The sequence below is a fragment of the Bubalus kerabau genome, chromosome 6 (genome assembly GCF_029407905.1).
Source record: "Bubalus kerabau isolate K-KA32 ecotype Philippines breed swamp buffalo chromosome 6, PCC_UOA_SB_1v2, whole genome shotgun sequence".
NCBI lineage: Eukaryota > Metazoa > Chordata > Mammalia > Artiodactyla > Bovidae > Bubalus > Bubalus kerabau.
In genome coordinates, this window is record NC_073629.1 from 21,693,295 (window position 1) to 21,707,664 (window position 14,370).

Genomic DNA, 14,370 nt, shown 5'->3' on the forward strand with positions numbered 1-14,370 from the left:
GCTTCCTAAGGCCCACTTGACTTCACATTCCAGGATGTTTGGCTCTAGGTGAGTGTGAGTGATCACACCATTGTGATTATCTTGGTCGTGAAGATCTTTTTTGTACAGTTCTTCTGTGTATTCTTGCCACCTCTTCTTAGTATCTTCTGCTTCTGTTAGGTCCCTACCATTTGTGTCTTTATTAAGCCCATCTTTGCATGAAATGTTCCCTTGGTATCTCTGATTTTCTTGAAGAGATCTCTAGTCTTTCCCATTCTGTTGTTTTCCTCTATTTCATTGATCGCTGAAGAAGGCTTTCTTATCTCTCCTTGCTATTCTTTGGAACCCTGCATTCAGATGCTGATATCTTTCCTTTTCTCCTTTGCTTTTTGCTTCTCTTCTTTTCACAGCTATTTGTAAGGCCTCCCCAGACAGCCATTTTGCTTTTTTGCATTTCTTTTTCTTGGGGAAGGTCTTGATTCCTGTCTCCTGTACAATGTGACGAACCTCCGTCCATAGTTCATCAGGCACTCTGTCTATCAGACCTAGTCCCTTAAATCTATTTCTCACTGCCACTGCATAGTCATAAGGGACTTGATTTAAGTCACACCTGAATGGTCTAGTGATTTTCCCCACTTTCTTCAATTTAAGTCTGAATTTGGCAATAAGGAGTTCATGATCTGAGCCACAGTCGGCTCCTGGTCTTGTTTTTGCTGACTGTATAGAGCTTCTCCATCTTTGGCTGCAAAGAATATAATCAATCTGATTTCGGTGTTGACCATCATCATCTAAAGACGGGTTTAGCTTCATCTTTGGTATATACTTAGTATTTCAGTTTTGTTTGATTCAGAATATTTCCTAATTTTTATTTTCAAATATGCTTTGATTCAGGAGTGGTAGAAGTGTTTCTAAAATTTCAAACACAAGAGATTTTGTTCTTATATTTATAACTGAATTCTAGTGACTAGTGGATTCTCTTGAAATGTTATTTTTGGATACTTCTACAGCTCCGCTTTTGCCGAGCCACCGGCCTTGAAAACCCGTGGGAAAGCCGTGAGTCCTGCGATTCGGAAGGAAGAAGGGCAGCGTTCCCGCCAGGCCTTGCTCCCCTCGCTGTAGCTAAAATTTAAGCCGAGATTGCTGTAACCATCAATAGTATTAACAACACCGTAAGGTCACGATGAGCCACAGGCCAGCTGGCAGCCACAGCACTTTTTGTAAGTTTTTGAAGGCTAATATAGTCACACTGTCTTGGCTGTTTTATTCGTGCACACTTACAGAAATTCGTGCTTTTCTCGTTTTCATGCTCTTCTCCGATTCTCCATCCCCACTCTGCTACTTAATAAAAACAATTTTTATCTCTCAGGAACCCTCCTCACAGGGTTCCTGGTCGGTATCTTTGCCTTATTCATGCGTTTGCCTGCTCTAGCTCCTTTTCATGTTTCCTCTTTTTATCAGATCTCTTTCCAGAGAGATTCTTCTGCACCCAGAAGAGCCACATCTACAAAATCGCTGCCCAGAGGAGAACTTGGTTGAGTGAAAGCGAAGCAAACCCAGAGCCACCTCTGAGCCCACCGGAAGTTCAGCTCAGGCCTGGGGTGTTTCTGGGGCGCTGCAACTGTGGCGGCGGGGGAAGCAAGGCTTGGGGCTTCGGAATCGCACGACTAACGGCTTCCCCATTGGTTTTTCCGGTTTTCCGAGGCTTTAAAGCCAATATGCTGCTGCGGCTGCTGCTAAGTCACTTCAGTCGTGTCCGACTCTGTGCGACCCCATAGACGGCAGCCAACCAGGCTCCCCCGTCCCTGGGATTCTCCAGGCAAGAACACTGAAGTGGGTTGCCATTTCCTTCTCCAATGCATGAAAGTGAAAAGTGAAAGTGAAGTCGCTCAGTCGTGTCCGACTCTTAGCGACGTCCTTCTAAAAGCGGGTGGCTCAGCGTAAGGCAGAGAGGGTGTGCTTGCTCTCCACCTGAACGAGGTAGCAGGGAGGTAGGAGAACATATAACCTCTGATTGTTTCTGTGGCACAATTGGTTAGTGCATTTGGCTCCTATTCAAAAGGTTGGTTGCCAGGCTCCAGCCCCAGTAGGATCCAGGGGTGCCCTCAGGATGATGGCCTAGGCGATAAGGATAGCAAAGTGGAGAGCAGGGCTTGATCTTCCTTGATAACACAGAAAGCCAATAAAGCTGTGTTCCAAGGAGTCATCCTGAAAGAAGAACAGAGAGAGAAAAGGAGGGAAAAGGAAAAAAAGAACGACACAGGGAGACCAAGCTTCGGTGAGTGAGGCCCATAACTTTATTTTCAAAAGGAACTTTTATACCTTTACTTGTACACAGAGAGAAATGAAAGATGCAGTCATACAGACTCAGCCCAAACATTACATCTGTTTTGTCTTTATCAAAACCAGGATTTTTTCTGCACACCTTTCCCATAAACAATGTTGTGTACAATATCTTCTGGCCTTGGAGGCCTGTGGACATTTTATGACCCTTTTTTGATAAAGGCTGCTCAGCCAGAAAACTTATTTTCCCTTGAAGTGTTTTTTTTTTTTTTTTTTTTCTCATCTATGTCAGCCTCAGAAAGTGCTAAACAGAGTTACATTCTCACAGAGCAAAGGTGTAGTAAGTTACAACAAAGAAAGAACCAATTAGCTCAAAGGTCTGATGTGGTTAATTCCAAGGCTGCTACTGGTTTTCCTTACATTCCAACTACATTAACTAATGCACTCCCAGGTGCACAATGGATAAGGGATATGGGCACTTGGCAGCAAGTATTGGCTCAACAATAAAATCGTACACCAGCACTACTCTAATATTTTTTAACTCTTTGAAAGGCTCTATATTTCTAGAATGTTTTAGGCTTCCCGTGCCTTTCAAGGTTGGGGAATTGTGAACAATCATGTGTGTTAATTGCAAGAGTATGGATAAACCTGTCAGGCAAGCTAGAATGTCAACAGAGGGGTTTGAATTGAAATACTCCTGTTATGTCCATTAACTAAAGCCCTAAGTTGATTTTTTCCAGAGAAAGGTGGTCGGGGATAGCCCCCTGTTAATGACAGAAGAGTTGGTGAAAGGCATAATATAATAAACAGTAGACAGATTTTGGTTTTGGGGTAGATGCTCGAGCAGATTCAGGGGGTCCCTCGAGGCCTGATCCCCCTTTGCTTGTCAGGTCTCTTCCACATGACCTTTGTCATGGGTGGGATCTCCCGTGGTGGCTCCTGGCAATTGGTGGTTCAAACCCTCACCAGTGATGCATCTTTCACACTATAGAACGTAAAGGATTGGCATCTCTACCTTTTCTACACCAGCTCTCTTCCCTTAATGGCCAAGAAAGGAACCTCCACTCCTATATTCCTCCTGTCCCTTGTATTTTGTGCACCACAGGAGAATCTAAACCCAGATCATCACTGATCCTTGGAGAGGAGTTCAGGAGGGAAACAGGCCAGTCACAATTGGGAAATTCTCAAAAGAGTAGACTCCTCATTAAACTGAATTCCTGTAAATCGTGAAGTTTCTTCCATTGTTTGTACTAATATTTATTTACTCCTTTGCATATACTTTTGGAATTAATTTGGTTCTATTTTATTATGAGTTTCCTGGGTGGCCCTAGTGGTAAAGAATCCACCTTCCAATGCAAGTAGACCTAAGAAACCCAAGTTTGATCCCTGGGTTGGCTATATCCCCTGGAGGAGGGCAAGGCAACCCACTCCAGTATTCTTGCCTAGAAAATCCCATGGACAGAGGAGCCTAGGCTTGCAAAGAGTCAGACTCGACTAAAGCCACTTAGCATGCATGCATGCTTGTATTACTACAAATAATGGGCAGTCATCTTTCTTATACACATATCCATAGGACAGAATGCCAGAAGAGCAAATGCTCTATCAAGATTATACATGGTTTTGTATATAAGTCCATGGATATAATTTTCTTGCCTTTGTTGACTTGTTAGCTATAACCTGTTATTTCAGCAATTGCTTTAGGCTTTATGCCATCCATCTGTAACATACCACAGTCCACCTTCAAGTGAGTCACATCAGTTCACATTTCTCCCCTTCTTGCCTTTATTTATTTTGTTGCATTTAACTTTGCATATGTTATAAACCCAGAGTTTATAACTGTCCAAGTAACAACAATCCAAGGTTATTACTTTTCTTAAACTGTCCTATTTTTTCACCAGTCCTGGGACTGACTAGACTCTGGCCCAACCCATTAGCCGGCCAATTGAAGTGTCTGGACCCCTCAGAGTCACCTTTGTCAGGAACTAGCCCCACCTACCAGCAGTCTGACACCAGCTTTGGGACTCCTGGGCCCTCCAGCCAGACCAGACCTCAGGACCTGGCTTTGCCTACCAGTGTGCCAGTACTAGCCTAGCACCTGGCGGTTCCATAGCCAGCTGCCTCTTGACCCTGCTGTGCTAACCAGCGGCTGGAGATTCCAAACAAGGCAGGCTCTAGAAATCAAAGAGATTGAAGCCAGCTAATCCTGCCAGACCATGCACTGTGGTCAGCCAGCCACAACAAAAGGACCCATGCAGCCCACATACAGGGCACCCCTAGAGCATATTGATCTGGTGATGAGAGGGTAGCAGGCTGCTGGGATCCACAGGAAGTCCCCTACAAATGGCCACTTCTCTAACGCCAGGAAACATAACCACCCTACCAGATATAGAGAAATAAAAACAGTGCATTAGTAAAATGAGGTCATACTCCAAATGAAGGAACAAGATAAAACTCCAGACTTAAGTAAAGTGGAGACAGGCAGTCTTTTACATAGTTCGTGAGGTTCTCACAGCAAGTATACTGGGATGGTTTGCCATTCCCTCCTCCAGTGGATCACGTTTTGTCAGAACTCTCAGCTATAACCAGTCCGTCTTGGGTGGCCCTACACAGCATGGCTCATAGCTTCATTGAGTTATGGCAAGCCCCTTTACCCCCACAAGGCAGTGATTCCTGAAGGGGAAAAGTAGAGCTGCAATCTATAGCAGGAAAGATGCATCCCTGGGTGAACTCGAACCACGAAACTTTCAGTTAATAGCCAAACAAGTTAACCGATTGTGCCACAAAAACAGCCTGAAATCATGGAATCAGAAGATGGTTGCTTCTTGGCAGGAAAGCTGTGACAAACCTAGACAGTGTGTTGAAAAGCACAGACATTACTGCAGACAAAGGTCCTTATAGTCAAGGCTGGTCTTCCCAGTGGTCATGTATGGTTGTGAGAGCTGGACCGTAAAAAAGGCAGAATCCCAAAGAATTGATGCCTTCAAACTGTGGTGCTGGAGAAGAATCCTGAGAGTCCCCTGGACAACAAGGAGATCAAACCAGCCAATCTTAAGGGAAATCAACCCTGAATACTCGTTGGAAGACTGATGCTGAAGCTGAAGCTCCAGTATTTTGGTCCTTTGATGCAAACAGCAGACTCATTGGAAAAGTCCCTGATGCTGGGAAAGATTGAGGGTAGAAAGAGAAGAGGGCATCAGAGCATGAGATCATAGGATGGCATCACCGATGCAATGAACATGAACTTGGGCAAACTCTGGAAGATGGTAAGGGATTGGGAGGCCTGGCGTGCTGCAGCCCATGGGACCTCAAAGAGTTGGATACAACTGGGCAACTGAACAACAACAACAGGCTGTCTACCCCAGAAAAGATTAGATTTCAGAGATGCAGAGAGCAGAAAAAAAGGTGATTCTCAGCCCCCAGAGCTGAAAGCAGCTGTGCAAGGCTCCCAGCCTTTGCCTCACTGCTCATCACCCTTCACCACCCTCTCCTTCCTGAGTGAGGCTTTGGGCTCAGAGGCCAGGCCACAAGGTGGGTTCCATCCTACTCTAGTTTTAGCACTGTGTACTGGGGAAGCCAATGTGATGGTCTCTTTGCCTCAGTTGCCTTATGAATCAGGGGCAGACGGTTCTCAGTGGGTGATGAGCAGATCCATCTATTTCCTATTTCCTGACCTGACTGCGGGGCACCTCTCCTGGTTAAAAGCATGTGTACCGGCTCCTTTTTCTCCCCAACCAGCTCAATTTGTGGAGCATGAAATTCTTCATCCTTGTGTCTTTGGTTTGAGCCCCATGCAGAGTTGAATTTGTTCTCTATTTTTCTGTTGTGAAAGCCAAATTGTTTCACAAGTGTGCTGGGGTGAGGAAAGCCAAGTTTGCTTCACAGGGATGCATTTCTTGGTTTTCTGAGACATGATCCCTGTCAACATGTAGAGGAGATTTAGGCCCCTAAAGAGAAGGTGTGGGGATTTTCAGATGGAAAGATAACCTGAAGGCAAGCCTTCTCCTGTGTCCTCCTTGGAATGTCTGTGGCCTGGCCCCTAAAGAGCTTACTCAGAGCAAAGAAAGGAGGTCTGGTTCCAAGTGCTGAGTTGGCTTACAGTAGTAAGAGAACTTCTCCTGGGTTTGGGGAGAAAAACGCAGCTATACATTCTGCCATAACCCATCACACTTGCCCCCGTTTTTAAAAAAACAGGAGTTCAGGGGGGGGAAAAAAGGAACCTGTTTCCACCCGGGGAACCTTTCGCGTGTTAGTCGAACATGATAACCACCACACTACGGAAACCTCGTGAGTACCAATGCCTAATGACAGCTCCAAGAAATGAACTTGTCGCCAAGACTGGCCCACCAAAAATTTTTAAAGAAAAAGGATCCTGGGAGCACCTTCGATCTCTGAAGCACGTAGATTGCGGCTCCCGAGAGGCCTTCCTTAGGGTTAGGGTTCCTCACTTCCCCGAAGCGAGGTCCCTGGGGCTCCCACGTCCAACTGAGTCTTCAGTTCCTCAGCCAAGCGCCAGAGACCAGGGATCGCTCCACTAAATCCCCATCTCCCAGAAGCCGCAGGAGCTGGGAGTGATGGGCGCGTCTGAGCCGCAAAGCACGCTGGACACCCTTCAGTGTAGACGCCGGCCCTCTCCGGCTGCGGACAGCACAGACGGTCGGTCAGAGCTCTAGGCTCTCGGAAATGAGCGGTGTTTCGAAATCACCTGGGAACCCGAGGCCCGGCCCTCCCCTCTGCTCCTAAGCGCCTGATTCGCGCGCTCCTGCCTTGCAGCCTTTTGGCCGCAGCGCTTCTCCCGCGACGTCCGCGGCAAACGGGGTTCCTCAGGTTCCTGCCGCTGTGGCTTATTCTAGTTGTCCAATATAGTTCAAGTCCAAGACTTTCACCACGCTTTCACGTTTAGCATGAAGAGCAGCAAAAGCTGAAGGCTCAGGTCTTTTGTCTGTTTGAAAATAGCGAGCATCAACGCGGGCGGAGGCTTTCTTCCCTGCCTGTATTGAATTCGCTTGCAGACCAGGCCCCGCATAAAGCCGCGGGGGAGCCAGGCTCGGTCCACACTGATCTCAAGGTCGTTCATTCCGCCCTCATTGTATTTGAGATTCTTCTTGAGAAACGTTTTGTTTTACCCTTTACAATGCCTGAAACGCCTTTTATAATTTTCCAGTTCAACAGGTCATGAAGCAAGAATTTTAACCTAGGACGGCAGAGGTCAAGGCAATTTTCCCAGAAAGCTGGTGTCTGGAGGGGTTTCCGTGTTCATCTCACAGCAGGCAGTTTCTTTTTTATGAAAAACTTAATACAGTGTTGTCTGTGTGTCTGTCTGCCTCTGGTTTCCTTTAGAAGTAAAGGGTAACAAGCTTGGGGGTGCATGTGCGTTTTCTCCTGCAGTGGTTTTTCTTCTTTTCTTAGTGCGGGGGTCACCGCGTTTCCTTCAGGTCTGAGGTTCAGGGGTCCGACACCAAGGGAGGCGCGGGCCGCGTGCGCACCGGCCCCCAGGCCGCGGGGCTCCGCCTGGTTCCGCGTGGACTCCGAGTGCGGTCGAGGGTATGACCGCGTGGCAGCACCCTCCCCAGCGCTGGAGCCTGAGTCCCCAGAGGCGGACTTGAAAATTGCTTTAGATCAGGACGTTACATGAAATTCCCCTGCTTTCCTCCTATCCAGGTCCTAGTTTTCACCTCTCAAGTCCAGCCAGAGGAGCGGATTCGCGGTCTTTCGGTCGGGTCCAGCGCGCTGCCGTTCCACGTAGACTGGACGAGGGGGCGGTGGTTCTTTCCCCGACAGAGGAGGGGGAAAGAGGGACCACCTTTCTCGGGAGAGTCGTTTGCCCAAGTCCAGAGTCTCGGAATGGAGGGACTGGGACTGTGTTGGCCGAAGTAAACATGGACCGAGAAGCAAACGCGAAGTCCTGACTAATTGGATGTGGGTCTGAGGAAAGCGCGGCGTCAGGGACAACTGGAGGTCTGAGCCCAGGGAGCTGGAGATGGCGTCATCCAAGGCGGGAGAACCGCAGGGCAGCAGGTCGTGGGGGAAGACCGGACGGAATCCAGGTCCGGGCGCGGAGCCTTGTTCGCAAGCGTTTTCCATCCAGCCCTCCCGGTTCCTGCACCCGCCAGGAGTCTTTCGTGTCGTTGGGGATCCCGAGGTCTCACCCGCGCGGCTGCCCTCCCCGCCTCTCCTGTCCCCGCCCCGGCGACCTGCTCTCCACGCGCGCGCGCTGGGAAAAGGCGCGTCTCCAGGGCAGTTGTGAGGTGCGCCGGGACTGGGCAAGTCGTGGGGACGTGAGGATCAGGTGAACCTCGCGGGCGCGTCCACTGTCACGCAGAGCGCTCGGCCTTTGGTGTGGAGCTCCTCATTTGGAGAAAGCAGGGAAGGAACGTTCTTTGGGTACAATTCCTTGGAGGGGGGTGCAGGACTCAGAATAGGAGGGCGAGAGACACCACACACTCTGCAGGTTTCCTATTGTAACTTACGAAGCACACAGCACGTAGTTCCCTGGTGGTCTAGTGGCTAGGATTCGGCGCTTTCACCGCCGCGGCCCGGGTTCGATTCCCGGTCAGGGAAGGTGTCTCTTTTGCTTTCATCTCCGCGTACAGAGTTTTCACTTGCTCCCTGCGGCTCAGACCTAAAGTATCTGCCGGCAATGCGGGAGACCTGAGTTCGTATCCCTAGGTCAGAAAGATAACCTCGAGCCGGGAATGGCAACCCACTCCAGTATTCTGACTTGGAAATTTTCAAGGACAGAAGGGCCTGGCCTGCTACAGTCCGCGATGAACACTTTCATTTTCCACAAGTGTGATGCACCCCAGTGTCCCCATGCAGTAAAATCTCTTCATTGAATCCTTAAGTCAGTGAGATTGGGCCACAAGTCCAGGGCATCTCCCAGAGTGGTAGGGGGAAATGTGAGGAGCAGCCTGGACAGCCCTTCACCTCCACTCCTCCCTTCATCTCAGGAACCCAGAATCTCACTTTGAGTGTCCATCTAAAGAGAACTTGGGACCTGAGCACCAATTACTCCTTTAAAAAGAAATACTGAGCACCAATTACTCCTTTAAAAAGAAAAAAAAAAAGTTTGAAACCTATAAAATTTTACAAGTATTTTAATAGAATATATTCTTCACTTCCCTGGTGCCTCAGACAGTAAAGAATCTGCCTGCAATGTGGGAGACCTAGATTTGACCCCTGGGTGGGAAAGTTCCCCTGGAGAAGGGAACGGCTACCCACTCTAGTATTCTTGCCTGGAGAATTCTATAGACAGAGAAGACTGGCAGGCTACAGTCCATGGGTTCGCAAAGAGGTGGACACTGCTAACCCTCTCACTTTCATTCTTCACCTAAGTGTACAGTTAACACTTTCCCACATTTGCTTTCTCACTCTCTCTCCATATACATGATTTACTCCACCATTTGAAAGTAACTTGCAGACATCTCAAGATCACTCTTTGGGCCACTGTTACTCCCTTCCTTTGACACGTCCCTCAAAACCACCTTTTGCAGGACCTGTTCTCCAAGGCCAGGGGAAGATTTTGTCCTTTTGCCCTGTTCTCCTTTAAGAAGCCTCTTCTTCTCCTATAAGAAGCTTCAGGTGAAAATTTATTCAGCTCTTCTGATAGTGCAGGCCAGGCAGGCCTAGAGCTTTTAGAAGAAACAGGACTAGGCTAGTATCCCCTCAGCCCTGCTGCCCTGTGGACTCTGCTTAGTTGCCTTAGTGGGCTGTGGGGTCTTGGGTTAAACTGAGTGCTGGAACCACTCACCTTGGGAGAGACCCTTCAAGAAAGTGCAGCTGCCTCCTCGGTTCTAGCCTGGCTCTCTGTGTCCTGCTAGAATATTTTATGTTTATAACAAATTACTTTACTCACTTCCCTCTCACTCCTCCTCCTTCCCCTCTGGTAACCATTACTCTGTTCTCTGTACCTATGTGCTTGTTTTTGTATGATTTGGTTTGTTCATTCATTAAAACATTTAAAAAATTCCATATATGAATGAAATCACATAGTATTTCTATTTATTTGCTTATTTCATTTAGCATAATACCCTCAAGTCCATCCATGTTGTAGCAAATGGCAGATTTTGGTTTTTTTAAGGCTGAGTAGTACTCTTTCCTGGAAAATCCCATGGACAGAGCAGCCTGGAAGGCTGCAGTCCATGGGGTCACTGAGGGTCGGAGACGACTGAGTGACTTCACTTTCACTTTCACGCATTGGAGAAGGAAATGGCAACCCACTCCAGTGTTCTTGCCTGGAGTATCCCAGGGACGGGGGAGCCTGGTGGGCTGCCGTCTATGGGGTCGCACAGAGTCGGACATGACTGAAGCGACTTAGCAGCAGCAGCAGCAGTACTGCATTGTGTATGTATGCCACGTCTTCTTTATCCATTCATCTGTTGATAGACACTTGGGTTGTTTCTATATTTTGACTATTATAAATCATGCTGTGATGTACATATGGGTGTATATATCTATTCCAATTAGTGGTTTTGTATTTTCTAGGTAAAAACCCATAAGTGGAATAGCTGGATCATATGGCTGTTTTATTATTAATTTTTAAAGGAATCGCTACACTTTTTCTATAGTGGATGCACCATTTTAATTCCTACCAACATTGTAAATGCTTCTGACGCCACAAAAAAGTGAAGACTCTTACCTGTAGTGGGAGGATGAAGGGAGCAAGTGGTAAATTATCTCCTCAAAAGTAGGGGATAATTCTCAAGAGCTTTCCAGAGTTGTCTGAATCACTGTTGTCAGGTAAATGGCCGCCTTGTAATGATGGTGCTTAGTCTTTTTTTTTTTTTTTAAGATAATCTCATTAATTTTTAAAAAATATTTTGGGAATGTCTTTTTTAAGAATCTGGCAGTACACAACATTGTTCTACTCTAAAACCACCCTGGAATTGCTGAAGGATTTTCATATATTTAGATTACTTAACACTTACTTACTGAACCCATGCTTTAACAACCCAAGAAACAACGGTGCTTGGCCCTGTCCTGTCCTGGTCTTGAATGGTCCTGGCTCCAGTCTGACGTATCTTGATTTGTGGTTCATATTCAACTGTGCTTCTCTCCAACATGGGTTAGTGATCAAGCTTCTACAGCCAGGATTCCAGAGGAATCCAGAGACACACTTGATGGGGTTTTTTCTTGCCCTTCCATAGACATTGAAAAAAAAAAGGATACGTGAAAGTCTTTCACAAAAGCAGTTTCTACCTGCTTTCCATCTGAGATACTTTCCTATAAGAAGAACCTGTAATGGGAATTCCTAATAATATACTTTCACGGCCTTGAGAAATTCCACAGAAATAGCATCTGGAGAAACAGCATATATTAAGAAATCATGTTAATAATTATCTTTCATGTTTTTCTTAAGAATAATCTCCTTGTTACAAACCCCAAGGCCAGACCCAGAAGGGAGTATGGCTGGGATCATGAAAGTATGGACCTTGGAACACTGGGATGGCATCAGGCATGAATGTTGCCTGCTGCTGCTGCTGCTGCTGCTGCTAAGTCACTTCGGTCGTGTCTGACTCTGTGCGACCCTATGGACAGCAGCCCACCAGGCTCCTCCGTCCACAGGATTCTCTAGGCAAGAACACTGGAGTGGGTTGCCATTTCCTTCTCCAGAACACTGCCTAAGCACTTGCTAGTTGTTCCAAATACTAGCCCAGAAGGGAACAGCCTGGGGTAAACACAAGGAGATCTGGACTATTTCAGTGTAGTCCATGACATTTAGGGGTACATGATTAATACAGCATGTGTCTTGAGAAAGATAAGATCTGAGAAAGTCTTGTAGTCTGCAATTAGGACCAAAAGCTGGACTCAGAGTGGACTCTGCACGTCAGTCCAACAGAGGCTGCAGGTCCCCTGACCCATTGCACCAGATTTCGTTTTCTGTCTTCATTCTCGTCACTTGCTCCCGGGCCATCAGGGCAACAAGAACCAACTAAGGGTATAAAGAACCTAAAGTCAAAAGAAGTATAGTCACCATGACTGTCTGTATTTTCTGGACCTTGGTCCCCCACTAGGTGGTAGCCCAGTGATGTGAATAGTTCACACTTGGCCTCATGGCTGGTCTTTTGTTCAATTCAAGCATGTAATCAAGAGCTGACTTGGATAAGAGATTGACCATTTTAAAACAGCCAAATGCTCTGAGACCTTCAGGCTTGGCTATGGAACTGTTTAAAACATGAAGACCTGGTTAGACTATAAGACTTGAAATCTGATGAAACAGAACAAAGGAAAGTGACAAGAGCCAGAGGAATCTCCCATTTCTGAGAGAAAGCAAGAAAGAAACACCAAAGCTTAAGAGAAATGAGCTGGCAGAGCAATGAAATGAAGGGGAATAAAGGGTGGCGGAGGGGAGGAGTCCCACTGATCTTGGCTTGCACAGAGCTCTCTCACCCTCTGATTTGTGCATGTGCCCTAACTCCTGCAGGCAGCATCCAGGAGCTCCCAGATTCAAGGGGTGAAAACTTTCAACTGGTATTCTGTTTTCAAATCAGGAGATTTGAGATTCTGACTCCTGACTGAGATGTGGGATGCTAATTCAGATGTGAAAATCCTCGGTCTTTGCTTCCAGGGAAAGGCAATACAGGCCCCAAGCAGAACCCTATGCTCTCCTTCCACTGAAGCACTGTCTTAATTCTTTCTGGAGATATTGCTCCTGGTATATGATGCAGTTGAATTTTAGATATCACATAGTCTGAATTTGGAGCACTGAATTCAGGAGAGGGTGGGGTGCTACAGTGGACCGGTTGCCTCAATGTGAAAAATGTTCATTCAAAAACTGGGTAGAATCATCTCTCTTTTGGAAAGACACTGATGTACTCTTTTCAGAAAGGTTTTGTTTGAAAATACAAGAAATATAAAGACATCTTGGATCCCAAAGGAACCCTGGAGATAGATCCAAGCTCACTGAACTAAGCAAGAGTTGGAAACAGGTTTGGGGCACACCAATCAGCCTTCCAAGGATACACAGTTACAAAGAACTAAATTCTGCCAACATAAGAAAACTACTTTGAGAGCAAATTTTACCTTTAATTCCCAGAGCTTTGGATGAAAATATTTCTTTTATGTCCACCAACACTACTAATTAGAGCTTTTTGTTATTTGATTTAAATGATAAGGGCAAAGAGGATGAGATCACTGCTGAAATGACAGTAAAAGTGAACCATGTAGGGAATCTACCTGAAAAGACTCAATAGGAAGCTTTGATTCCAAGTAGGTTCATGCTCCAAACCCACTTAGTTGATAGCCCAAGGGACTGGAAGTCTTCGCACCACACTCTGGAATGTGCTTATGAGAACCTAGGCTAGTGTTTCTTTCATCCTCTGCTCTTTCAAACCACTCTAGCTCTGCAGGTCTCAGGAGGTTTCAGACATTGGAGACATGACTGAGGAAGTTATGTCACAGAACAATTTGGGGGCTCACGAGAACACCTGTTAGTTAAATGATTTCAAGACCAGACTGAGTCAACTGCCCTCCCACAACTTGCTCCTTACCTCCTTCAGAAAAAAAGCTTCTGCATATTCCAACTACAAATGGAGAGGTGGAAACATTACTTCCCTTTAGTGGAAGTGACATGTCTTATGGACTCAGAAGCCTCTTTCCAACCAGTTTTGACTGTCATCTCTCCTCAGCACCATGGTGAATGTAAAAGCTTCCATTTAGCTTAATACCCAGATACCAGCAGTGTTACTTCAAATTTCTCTTTCTCGGAAAAACAAATATTTAAGTGTTACTTTTCTAAGCTCTTTTTTTTTTTTAAACAAAAAAAATCCTGGGATGGACAAAAAAATGCTCTTCTTTGAGTTGACTTCTATTCAGGGAACAAGTCTGTAATGTCAACAATAATACAATTCTTCATTTACCTCTGTTCCTGAGAGAGGGGGCCTGGGGTTTGAAGAAGGAAATGCTGCAGGATGGCACAAATAAATGAAAATCTAATGAGAGGAAGCAGAGGAATGGTGAGGCAAGTGGGACAGAAAACTGAGGCCTCCAAGGTAGTTTAAGTCTTGCTTTGTTTTTACTGAAAAAAAAAAATGCCTGATTAATATGTGGGCAGGAGGAAGTAAGAAGTGTTTTTTAATTTGTATATGTGGACACAAGAAAGTGGTATGGTACCAG

The 14,370-nt window shown here is 46.3% G+C and overlaps 1 non-coding gene across 1 annotated transcript; it reads left to right on the forward strand.

Moving 5' to 3' along the window:
• The first annotated feature begins 8,745 nt into the window (after window positions 1-8,745).
• TRNAE-UUC (transfer RNA glutamic acid (anticodon UUC)) lies at window positions 8,746-8,817 on the forward strand. Its single transcript has one exon. It is a non-coding gene; the product is annotated as a tRNA-Glu (tRNA).
• The last annotated feature ends 5,553 nt before the right edge of the window (window positions 8,818-14,370 follow it).